This window comes from Leptodactylus fuscus, chromosome 1 (assembly GCF_031893055.1).
Source record: "Leptodactylus fuscus isolate aLepFus1 chromosome 1, aLepFus1.hap2, whole genome shotgun sequence".
NCBI lineage: Eukaryota > Metazoa > Chordata > Amphibia > Anura > Leptodactylidae > Leptodactylus > Leptodactylus fuscus.
Genome location: NC_134265.1, coordinates 191,668,199 through 191,679,626, shown reverse-complemented (window position 1 = coordinate 191,679,626; position 11,428 = coordinate 191,668,199).

Below are 11,428 nucleotides of genomic sequence, written 5' to 3'. Positions count from 1 at the left end.
AGCATCCTTGAGGTTGCAATGCCACTGGGATTTGCAGCCAATATCAGCATGTGACCCTAGCCTAACTTTTAGACATGATTTACTGGCCTGTACACTTCCACACACTGCTGGAAACAGTTGTCAACCTTTGCAATAAAAACATCACGACAATTTTCTTGTTTATTTTTAGAGGAGATGGGTCTCATTTAGAGATGAGCGAACAGTAAAATATTTGTTATTCGTTTCAAATAGCCGCTCAATATTCGACTATTGGAACGAATATCAAACCCCATCATAGTCTAGGGTGAAAAATGCTTTGTTTCAGGGGAACCCACAATTTGACTCAGGAGGGTCACCAAGTCCACTATGACACCTCAGGAAATGATACCAACACCCTGGAATGCAACTGGGACAGCAGGGGAAGCATGTCTGGGGGCATCTAACAAGCCCAAGTCACAGTTTTACCCCAACATCACAGCCTATCAACTACACACTTTCCACACTCAAAAAAACCTCTATCAAAGTGGGAAAATACCTGGAAACCTTCTTTCCTCCCCAATTGGATCAACAGAAACCCAAATTTAAGCTAAAGAAACATTAACAAGCACCCCTTTAAATCACGTTGCCCATGACAACCACAGATGGAATAGGCAATGGGAAATCCATCAGTACCCGCCCTTAACTGTCATTGTGTATGTGTGTGTGAGATGTGGTAAGACCTTCCAAAATTCACTTTTATGGCCCTTAACGTGAGCCCTTCTAAATTAAGTTAGAGGCCCATAAGCTGAGCTACCAGCAGAGATTGAGGCCTTTGAGGTGACTTCAGCCTTTTACCAGCAGTGTTTTAGGCCCTTTAAGGGGGCGTTCACACTACCGTCGGTGTCCGACATGTAGTGTCCGCTCAAAATCTGTCACGGACATTAGGAGCGGACACTAGCTGTGTCCGTGACACCTGTCATTTATTTCAATGGGCATCGGGTGCGTTCTTTTGCACTCCGTGCCCGTCCTTCCCTGTCTGCAAGTGAAGATGTCCGACTTCTCAAGCGGACACAAAAACCCTGCATGCAGGGTTCCTCTGTCCGCTTGAGAAGTTGGACATCTTCACTTGTGGACAGGAAAGGACGGGCACGGAGTGCAAAAGAACACACCCGATGCCCATTGAAATAAATGACAGGTGTCACGGACACAGCTAGTGTCCGCTCCTAATGTCCGTGACAGATTTTGAGCGGACACTAGGAGCGGACACTACATGTCGGACACCGACGGTAGTGTGAACGCTCCCTAACTTAGTTGAGCCTTGCACCAGCAGTGTTTTTGGCCCTTGGAGTGAGTTGAGCCTCTAACCAGCAGAGTTGGGGGGAATCCGGGTGGACTGAGACTCTAACCAGCAGCGTTTGGGCGAATCAGGGTGGATTGAGACTCTAACCAGGAGAGTTTGGGGGAATCAGGGTGGATTGAGACTCTAACCAGCAGAGTTGGGGGGAATCAGGGTGGATTGAGCCTCTAACCAGCAGAGTTGGGGGGAATCAGGGTGGATTGAGCCTAGTAGGAGCAGAATTGTGCAGCGCTGATGGTGGAGGAGGACATGAAAATGATCTATCCAGTGGCTGTTCATTTTGATCAGCGTCAGCCGGTCAGCAATGTTAACTGACAGCCGGCTGCGCTTATCCGTAATTATGCCACTGGCTGCGCTGAAGACCCTTTCCGAAAGCACGCTGACGGCAGGGAAGGAAAGGACCTCCAAGGCGTACAGCGCAAGTTCCAGCCAGAAATCCAACTTGGAGACCCAATAAGTTTAGGGCGCAGAGGGATCGGAGAGGACAGGGCTGGTGTCGGCCAGGTACTCCCGCAACATGCGCCTATACTTATTCCTCCTGGTGATACTAGGCCCCTCAGTGGCGGTAGTTTGGCGAGGGGGTGCCATTAACGTGTCCCAGACCTTGGAGAGTGTGCCCCTGCCAGGTGTGCACTGGATGACAGTTGTTAGCCCGTTGGAGGAACTCTCCTCTCTGCCGCCAACGAGAGTCGATGGAAACATCTCCATCATATTCTGCACCAGTTGCTTGTGGCAATCACCGATGCGACTGGCCCTCCCCTCTACCGGAATAAAATTAGAAATATTATTTTTATACCGGGGGTCGAGGATCGCAAAAATCCAGTAGTCGTTTCTATCCAGGATTTTGACAGTCAGTTGAAAAGCACCCCAACATATTCAGCCATGTGTGCCAGAGTGTTACTTGGCATAACTTGGCTGCCCCCACCTGAATGGTCACTCTCCATTACCTCCTCCTCCATTTCGCCCCAAGTGCGCTGCAGCAATGAGACGCACTGAACTTCCCCGCTAGCCTCCTGTGTGACAATGAGATCTGCCACTTCATCATCCTCCTCCTCCTCCCTCAATATACGCTGTGAAGCGGACAGGAGTGTGCCCTGACTATCCTGCTGGGATGGTTCTGCTCCTATGCCCGACTCCTCAGCATACAATGTGTTATCCCTGATGGCGATGAGGGATTCTCGCATCACACACAGGAGCTGGATTGTTACACTCACATGTGCGTCGTCACAGCTGACCCTCTTGGTGGACTCTTCAAAGACACGCAAGATCTCACAAAGTCTGCCATCCATTGCCACTCATGGTGCAGAAACTGCGGGAGCTGACTCTGAGGAACCCTTGGGTTTTGGAGATGGTACTCCATCAAGGGTCTCTGCTGCTCACACACTCTGCTCAACATGTGGTATGTCGAGTTCCAGCGTGTGGGGACGTCGCACAACAGCCGGTGTTCTAGTAGATGGAGGCAATGCTGGAGGTTCTGGACGCTAGCAGCGGCTATTGTAGACTTGCGAAAGTGGGCGCACAAGCGCCGCACTTTCACCAGTAGCTCTGGTAAATTGGGGTAAGTTTTTAAAAACCGTTTTAGTGAAAATGTGGACCAGGCATGGAATGTGTTGGAGGTTGTCAAGCTCCAGAGCCGCTACCAGGTTCTGGCCGTTATTACACACGACCATGCCTGGGCCCAGGTGCAGCAGCGAAAACCATGTTGACGTCTCATCGAGGAGGCCATCCCTCACCTCGGAGGCAGTGTGCTGTCTGTCCCCCAAGTTGATGAGTTTCAGCATGGCCTGCTGACGTCTCCCCATGCCAGTGCTGCGTTTCCAGCAGGTAGCTGGGGTCGATGTGATGGAGGAGGAGGAAGGTGGTGGTTCAGAGCCCCTGCTAGGAATGTTGGATGGGGAAATGAGGTACACCGCCCTAGTTTGTCATTCGGTCCCAGCCTCAACTACATTCACCCAGTGTGCCATCACTGAAATGTAGCGTCCCTGTCCGCATGCACTCGTCCATGTGTCGGTGGTCAAGTGGACCTTTGTGCAAAGCGCGGAACTAAGGGCCCGCCTGATGTTGCGTGACACATGCTGGTGCAAGGCAGGGACGACACAGTGGGAGAAGTAGTGAAGGCTAGGGACGGCATAGCGAGGTGCCACTCTTGCCATCAGGTCACGGAAGGCCTGAGTTTCCACAAACCAGAACGGCATCTCCTGGGCCAGGAGTTTGGAGATGTGCGCGTTTAAGGCTTGTGCATGTGGGTGGGTAGCGCTATATTTTTGCCTGCACTCAAACGTCTGGGAGATGGTGGGAAGAGGCACATGATGGTGCAGGAGAAGGAGCTGAGGCAGCAGAAGGAGCTGAGGCAGGAAAAGGGGAGGATGAAGGAGAAGTAGTGGAGGCAGATGTGGAGGTTTCCTGGCTGCTGGTCTGGACTGCAGCGCCAGCACTGGCAACAGTGGGAGAAGCAGTGGCAGCAATGCCAGACAATTGTCCTGGGTTTGCTCTCTGCCACTGAGCCCAGTGCTTGCCTTCCAAATGACGGCGCATGGCAGTAGTCGTAAGGTTTCTCCTTTCAAAGCCCCTACTCAATTTCGAGTTGCAAAGTGTGCAAACCACACTATATTTGTCCTCCGCACATACATTAAAAAATTTCCACACCACCGAAGACCGTGGCCTCGATGTGGGAGTTTTTCTAGGCTGACTAGAATAGGGAACATTTTGGGCCCTGCTGGCTGTGGCCTAGCTGTCCTCTGCCTCTGGACATGCCTCTGCCTCTAGCCACCCTCTTTGGTGCTGCACTTCCCTCCACTGCTCTCCTCGCTTGACATCCCCCCTGTCCAGGTCGGGTCAGTGTCCTCATCGTCCACCACCTCCTCTACCAATTCCTCTCTCTGCTCCTTCTCCTCCTGCACACCGACCATGACAACAGGCTGCCCTGATGGCAACTGTGTGTCGTCATCGTCCTCACTGAGGGCCGATTGCTGGTCAACAACAACAGGAGATGGCGGATGCTCCAGTGTTTGGGTATCAGGACACAGAAACTCATCTGGTACCTCCTGTGATTCGGGACGTGGTGGGACAGTGAATGGACCTGAAAACAGCTCCTGGGAGGTGGGAAAGGTGGGATTAGGTTGCTGGGAAGATTGGGCATGTTGTGAGGAAGAAGGACCAGACTGTTGGGTAGGAGTTGAGGTAGAGGCTGACTGGCTGGTGGAGAATGTGCTGGAAGCATTGTCCGCCAGCCATTGTAACACCTCTTCCTGGTGCTCGGGCCTGGTTAGTCTTGTACCCTGCACCCTACTTAATGTGGCCATCAAGCCGGGGACTGTGGGGAAGCGCAATGCTTGCTGCCGCAGAGCAGTCGGCACGGTAGACGCTGTTGGTTAACCGCAACCTTGCTCCCCATTTGCATTTCCACGCCCCCATCCCCATCCCTTTGCGCTAGCCTTACGCATTTTAATGGTCTATACACCGAGGAAAGCTGGGTTGAGCGTATATTTATGGACATAATTGCTTTGTATTCCTGTTATGGGGGGACACTGCCTACAAAGCTGGGTTGAGCGTATATTTCTGGACTGAATTGCTCTGTATACCTGTTAGGCTCATCTCTAGTCTCCTCCTGTGTGGCCTACCTTAAAGAGGACCTTTCACGTCCTTGGCACATGCGGTGTAATACACAGCTAGAAAGCCAACAGTGCACTTGGCTTTCTAGCGGTGTATTACATTGCATGTGCCTGATGACGTGAAAGGTCCTCTTTAACCCCTTCCCGCCGATGGCATTTTTTGATTTTCGTTTTTGACTCCCCTCCTTCTAAATCCCATAACTTTTTTATTTCTCTGTTCCCAGAGCCATATGAGGTCTTAATCTTTGCGGGGCAAATTTTTCTTCATGATGCCACCATTAAAGGGGTTGTCCCATCACAAGGATCCTATCTATACTGCTTGTTAATGTGGATGTAAGACTTTTCCTAAATACACTGCTTCAGCAAAACTGCTTTGTTTGTCCACTATCTTACTTTATTCAATTCATTGTTGACACAGCCCTTGACTTATCTGCTCAAAAGTCAAGTGATGTATCTGCTGCTCTCAGGGGGGGAGGGAGGAGGGGCTAAGTGCACAGGAGCCAGCCTGTGTTTCTAGCTATTCCTGTGTCTACACCATGTGACCTAGCTTCCTGCTATCAGATAGGGGTGAGGAGCTGCTTTCATTTCTGAACTCCTCTTCTGTTCTCCCAGTTATCAGGTTAGCTAATTCAATTGTGTTCATTATGGCAGAGACAGGCAGTCTCTGTATGTAACACAGAATGGAGTTGCTCCTGCCTGTACTTCATAGTCCAATATTGTGCATATAGTGTTATTTGAGGACCTTTGATGACATCACAGGCTCTTCAGCCGCCCCATAGGATCATGCTATGTGGTGGGCGGAGCTAAACAGCAGGTTGCATGTGAAACCCCGTCCACCAAATGACGCAAGAAAGCAGGAAGAAAGAAGATTTTACAGCAGTGAAGACTGGTGAGTATCTGATGTGGGAATACCCCTTTAATTATTCTGTATAATGTACTGGGAAGCTGGAAAAAAATTGAGAATGGGGTGGATTTGAAGAAAAAATGCATTTCTGTGACAATCTTACGGGCTTCGGTTTTACAGCGTTCACTGTGCAGCCAAAATGACATGTCTCCTGTATTCTGTGTTTTGGTACGATTCTGGGGATACCAAATTTATATGGTTTTATTTACATTTTGACCCCTTAAAAAAAATCCAAAACTGTGCTAAAAATGTTTTTTTCTAAAAGTCGCCATATTCTGACAGCTGTAACTTTTTTACAGTCCTATGAAAAAGTTTGGGCACCCCTATTAATCTTAATCATTTTTAGTTCTAAATATTTTGGTATTTGCAGCAGCCATTTCAGTTTGATATATCTAATAACTGATGGACACAGTAATATTTCAGGATTGAAATGAGGTTTATTGTACTAACAGAAAATGTGCAATATGCATTAAACCAAAATTTGACCGGTGCAAAAGTATGGGCACCTCAACAGAAAACTGACATTAATATTTAGTAGATCCTCCTTTTGCAAAGATAACAGCCTCTAGTCGCTTCCTGTAGCTTTTAATCAGTTCCTGGATCCTGGATAAAGGTATTTTGGACAAACAATTCAAGTTCAGTTAAGTTAGATGGTCGCCGAGCATGGACAGCCCACTTCAAATCATCCCACAGATGTTCAATGATATTCAGGTCTGGGGACTGGGATGGCCATTCCAGAACATTGTACTTGTTCCTCTGCATGAATGCCTGAGGATTTGGAGCGGTGTTTTGGATCATTGTCTTGCTGAAATATCTATCCCCGGCGTAACTTCAACTTCGTCACTGATTCTTGAACATTATTCTCAAGAATCTGCTGATACTGAGTGGAATCCATGCGATCCTCAACTGTAACAAGATTCCCGGTGCCGGCATTGGCCACACAGCCCCAAAGCATGATGGAACCTCCACCAAATTTTACAGTGGGTAGCAAGTGTTTTTCTTGGAATGCTGTTTCTTTTTGGACGCCATGCATAACGCCTTTTTTTATAACCAAACAACTCAATCTTTGTTTCCAAAATGAAGCTGGCTTGTCCAAATGTGCTTTTGCATACCTCAGGCAACTCTATTTGTGGCATACGTGCAGAAATGGCTTCTTTCTCATCACTCTCCCATACAGCTTCTCCTTGTGCAAAGTGCACTGTATTGTTGACCGATGCACAGTGACACCATCTGCAGCAAGATGATGCTGCAGCTCTTTGGAGGTGGTCTGTGGATTGTCCTTGACTGTTCTCAGCATTCTTCTTCTCTGCCTTTCTGATATTTTTCTTGGCCTGCCACTTCTGGGCTTAACAAGAACTGCCCCTGTAGTCTTCCATTTCCTTACTATGTTCCTCACAGTGGAAACTGAAAGGTTAAATCTCTGAGACAACTTTTTGTATCCTTCCCCTGAACAACTATGTTGAACAATCTTTGTTTTCAGATCATTTGAGAGCGGGCTGTCCATGTTCAGCGACCATCTAACTTAACTGAACTTGAATTGTTTTGTAGAAAGAAATGGTCCAAAATACCTTCATCCAGGATCCAGGAACTGATTAAAAGCTACAGGAAGCAACTAGAGGCTGTTATCTTTGCAAAAGGAGGATGTACTAAATATTAATGTCACTTTTCTGTTGAGGTGCCCATATTTTTGCACCGGTCAAATTTTGGTTTAATGCATATTGCGCATTTTCTGTTAGTACAATAAACCTCATTTCAATCCTGAAATATTACTGTGTCCATCAGTTATTAGATATATCAAACTGAAATGGCTGCTGCAAACACCAAAATATTTAGAACTAAAAATGATTAAGATTAATAGGGGTGCCCAAACTTTTTCATAGGACTGTATACGTCCGTGTACGGAGATGCATAGGACGTCTTTTTTTACGGGGCCAGGTGTACTTTTTAGTTTTACCATTTTCGGGAAATGCTATTGCTTTGATCACTTTTTATTCAAATTTTTATCAGAATCAAAATGGCAGTTTGGCACTTTTGACTATTTTTCCCGATACGGCGTTTACCAAACAGGAAAAATATTTTTAGAGATTTGTAGAGTGGGCGATTTCGGACACGGGGATACCTAACATGTATGTGTTTCACAGTATTTAAAGGGGTATTCCCATGACGCTTGTTCACTAAAACGCTTTTCTCGGCACAAAGTTGGCCGGGGTTTCACTTGCACGGAATTGGTTGTAAATGAATTACCACAGTGTGAAGCTGATGCAGCAGAGCTGGATTTGGGTCAGTTTGCATTACATACAGAGGTAACAGACTCCCTATCTCAGCCCTTATCAGCCAAATTCAATTAAACTGACTGATAAGAGCTCAGAAATCCCAGAGCTCTCACCTCCCCTATCTGAGAAGCTCCACTACTTAAGTCCTCGTGTACACAACTATACGTTTTATTTGCAATTGAGCTCTACAAGTACAGAGCAATACATTATCATACCTCCCAACTTTTGAAGAACCGAAAGAGGGACAAAATGTGCGGCGCGCATAGCGCGCCGCGGCAAATTTAGCCCCGCCCACTTTTGTGTTGACTCCGCCCACTCGTTAATTTTTCATGTGCCCGCACACAGTATAATCCTCCTACAGTCACCCGTAAGTTATATGTCCCCCCTCTATCTCTCCCCCAGTTTCATATACACCCTTCATCTGCCCCCAGTTTCATGTCCCTCCATCTCTGCCCCCAGATTCATGTCCCCACATCTCTGCCCCCAGATTCATGTCCCCACATCTCTGCCCCCAGATTCATGTCCCCCATCTCTGCCCCCAGATTCATGTCCCCCATCTCTGCCCCCAGATTCATGTCCCTCCATCTCTGCCCCCAGATTCATGTCCCCACATCTCTGCCCCCAGATTCATGTCCCCACATCTCTGCCCCCAGATTCATGTCCCCCCCATCTCTGCCCCCAGATTCATGTCCCTCCATCTCTGCCCCAGATTCATGTCCCCTCCATCTCTGCCCCCAGATTCATGTCCCCTCCATCTCTGCCCCCAGATTCATGTCCCCACATCTCTGCCCCCAGATTCATGTCCCCATCTCTGCCCCCAGATTCATGTCCCCCATCTCTGCCCCCAGATTCATGTCCTCTTCATCTCTGCCCCCAGATTCATGTCCTCTTCATCTCTGCCCCCAGATTCATGTCCCCCATCTCTGCCCCCAGATTCATGTCCCCCATCTCTGCCCTCAGATTCATGTCCTCTCCATCTCTGCCCCCAGATTCATGTCCCTCCATCTCTTCCCCCAGATTCATGTCCTCTCCATCTCTGCCCCCAGATTCATGTCCCCACATCTCTGCCCCCAGATTCATGTCCCACATCTCTGCCCCCAGATTCATGTCCCACATCTCTGCCCCCAGATTCATGTCCCTCCATCTCTGCCCCCAGATTCATGTCCCTCCATCTCTGCCCCCAGATTCATGTCCTCTTCATCTCTGCCCCCAGATTCATGTCCCCCATCTCTGCCCTCAGATTCATGTCCTCTCCATCTCTGCCCCCAGATTCATGTCCCCCATCTCTGCCCCCAGTTTCATGTCCACTCCATCTCTGCCCCCAGATTCATGTCCCTCCATCTCTGCCCCCAGATTCATGTCCCTCCATCTCTGCCCCCAGATTCATGTCCTCTTCATCTCTGCCCCCAGATTCATGTCCCCCATCTCTGCCCTCAGATTCATGTCCTCTCCATCTCTGCCCCCAGATTCATGTCCCCCATCTCTGCCCCCAGTTTCATGTCCACTCCATCTCTGCCCCCAGATTCATGTCCCTCCATCTCTGCCCCCAGATTCATGTCCCCACATCTCTGCCTCCAGTTTCATGTCCACTCCATCTCTGCCCCCAGATTCATGTCCCTCCATATCTGCCCCCAGATTCATGTCCCCACATCTCTGCCCCCAGATTCATGTCCCCACATCTCTGCCCCCAGATTCATGTCCCACATCTCTGCCCCAGATTCCTGTCCCTCCATCTCTGCCCCCAGATTCATGTCCCCCATCTCTGCCCCCAGATTCATGTGCCTCCATCTCTGCCCCCAGTTTCATGTCCACTCCATCTCTGCCCCCAGTTTCATGTCCTCTCCATCTCTGCCCCCAGATTCATGTCCCCACATCTCTGCCCCCAGATTCATGTCCCCACATCTCTGCCCCCAGATTCATGTCCCCTCCATCTCTGCCCCCAGATTCATGTCCACTCCATCTCTGCCCCCAGATTCATGTCCACTCCATCTCTGCCCCCAGATTCATGTCCCTCCATCTCTGCCCCCAGATTCATGTCCCCACATCTCTGCCCCCAGATTCATGTCCTCTCCATCTCTGCCCCAGTGTCATGCCGTCCTTGCCATCTCTGCCCCCAGTGTCATGCCGTCCTCGCCATCTCTGCCCCCAGTGTCATGCCGTCCTCGCCATCTCTGCCCCCAGTGTCATGCCGTCCTCTCCTTCATCTGCCCCCAGATTCACGTTCCACCTCCACATTAAACTTACCTTCTCCTCCGCTCCCTCGCCGCTCTCGCTGACACATGCGGCTGAAGGAAGGAGCTGACACAGGTCAGCTCCTCGCTTCGCCGCTGCCCGCCTCTCTCCCTGACACATGCGGCTGAAGCAGCTCGCGTGCTCGCTTCGCCGCTGCGTCTCTCTCTCGCTGACACATGCGGCTGAAGCGAGGAGCTGACCTGTGTCAGCTCCTCGCTTCGCTGCTGCCGCCGGCTCCTGGCTTGTACATCGCGTCTACAAGCCAGGAGCCGGCGGCAGCAGCGAAGCGAGGAGCTGACACAGGTCAGCTCCTCGCTTCAGCCGCATGTGTCAGTGAAAGAGACACTGATCTCTGGACGCAGATCTGAGTTGAAATCGGGACATACCTCCCTCCAACCGGGACCGCGGGACATGTCACCCAAATCGTGACTGTCCCGCGGAAATCGGGACGGTTGGGAGGTATGCATTATAATAGGCCTATACACACTGCGGCTGTGTGTCGGGGCCAAATTGAAGAGCCGCACAATATGGAACATGTCTTATACCTGTCTGTACTTCCAGCTGTCAATTCATTTTCAATGTATGGGTCAGTGAAAACCACGTATGATGCACAGCTAGTAATCCATGTGTCCTCTGTAGTATTTACTGACTGGTACACTGCACATGGTCATGTGCATGTAGACAGAAATGAGAACTGACATAATTTTCTATAAAAAAATAAAAAAAATGTTTGCGTTTACAAAACTGTATTAAGTAAAAAAAAAAAAAAATCCCAAAAGATGTCCACCAGTCATGAAGTGGTTAAAATACAGACGCATCTGCTATTTTACGGACAATGCTGTTCCTGAAGACTGTCCGAGAATTTATTGTCCAATCTGAATATTTGCTGTAAAACAAAGTGTATTTGGTATAGAAACAGTACGACAAGGTGCTTGTTTTCAGGGAACGCAGGCAAACCGGAACTCTCCAACTCCTAGGACACAGGATCTCGGGAAAGCGCTACGTCAGATTGCCGCAGGAGACAATGGCGGGACTACAGCTCCCAGGACGCAGCGCGCTCTCGCGAGTTTTCAGGGGGGCGTGGCCAGGGCCT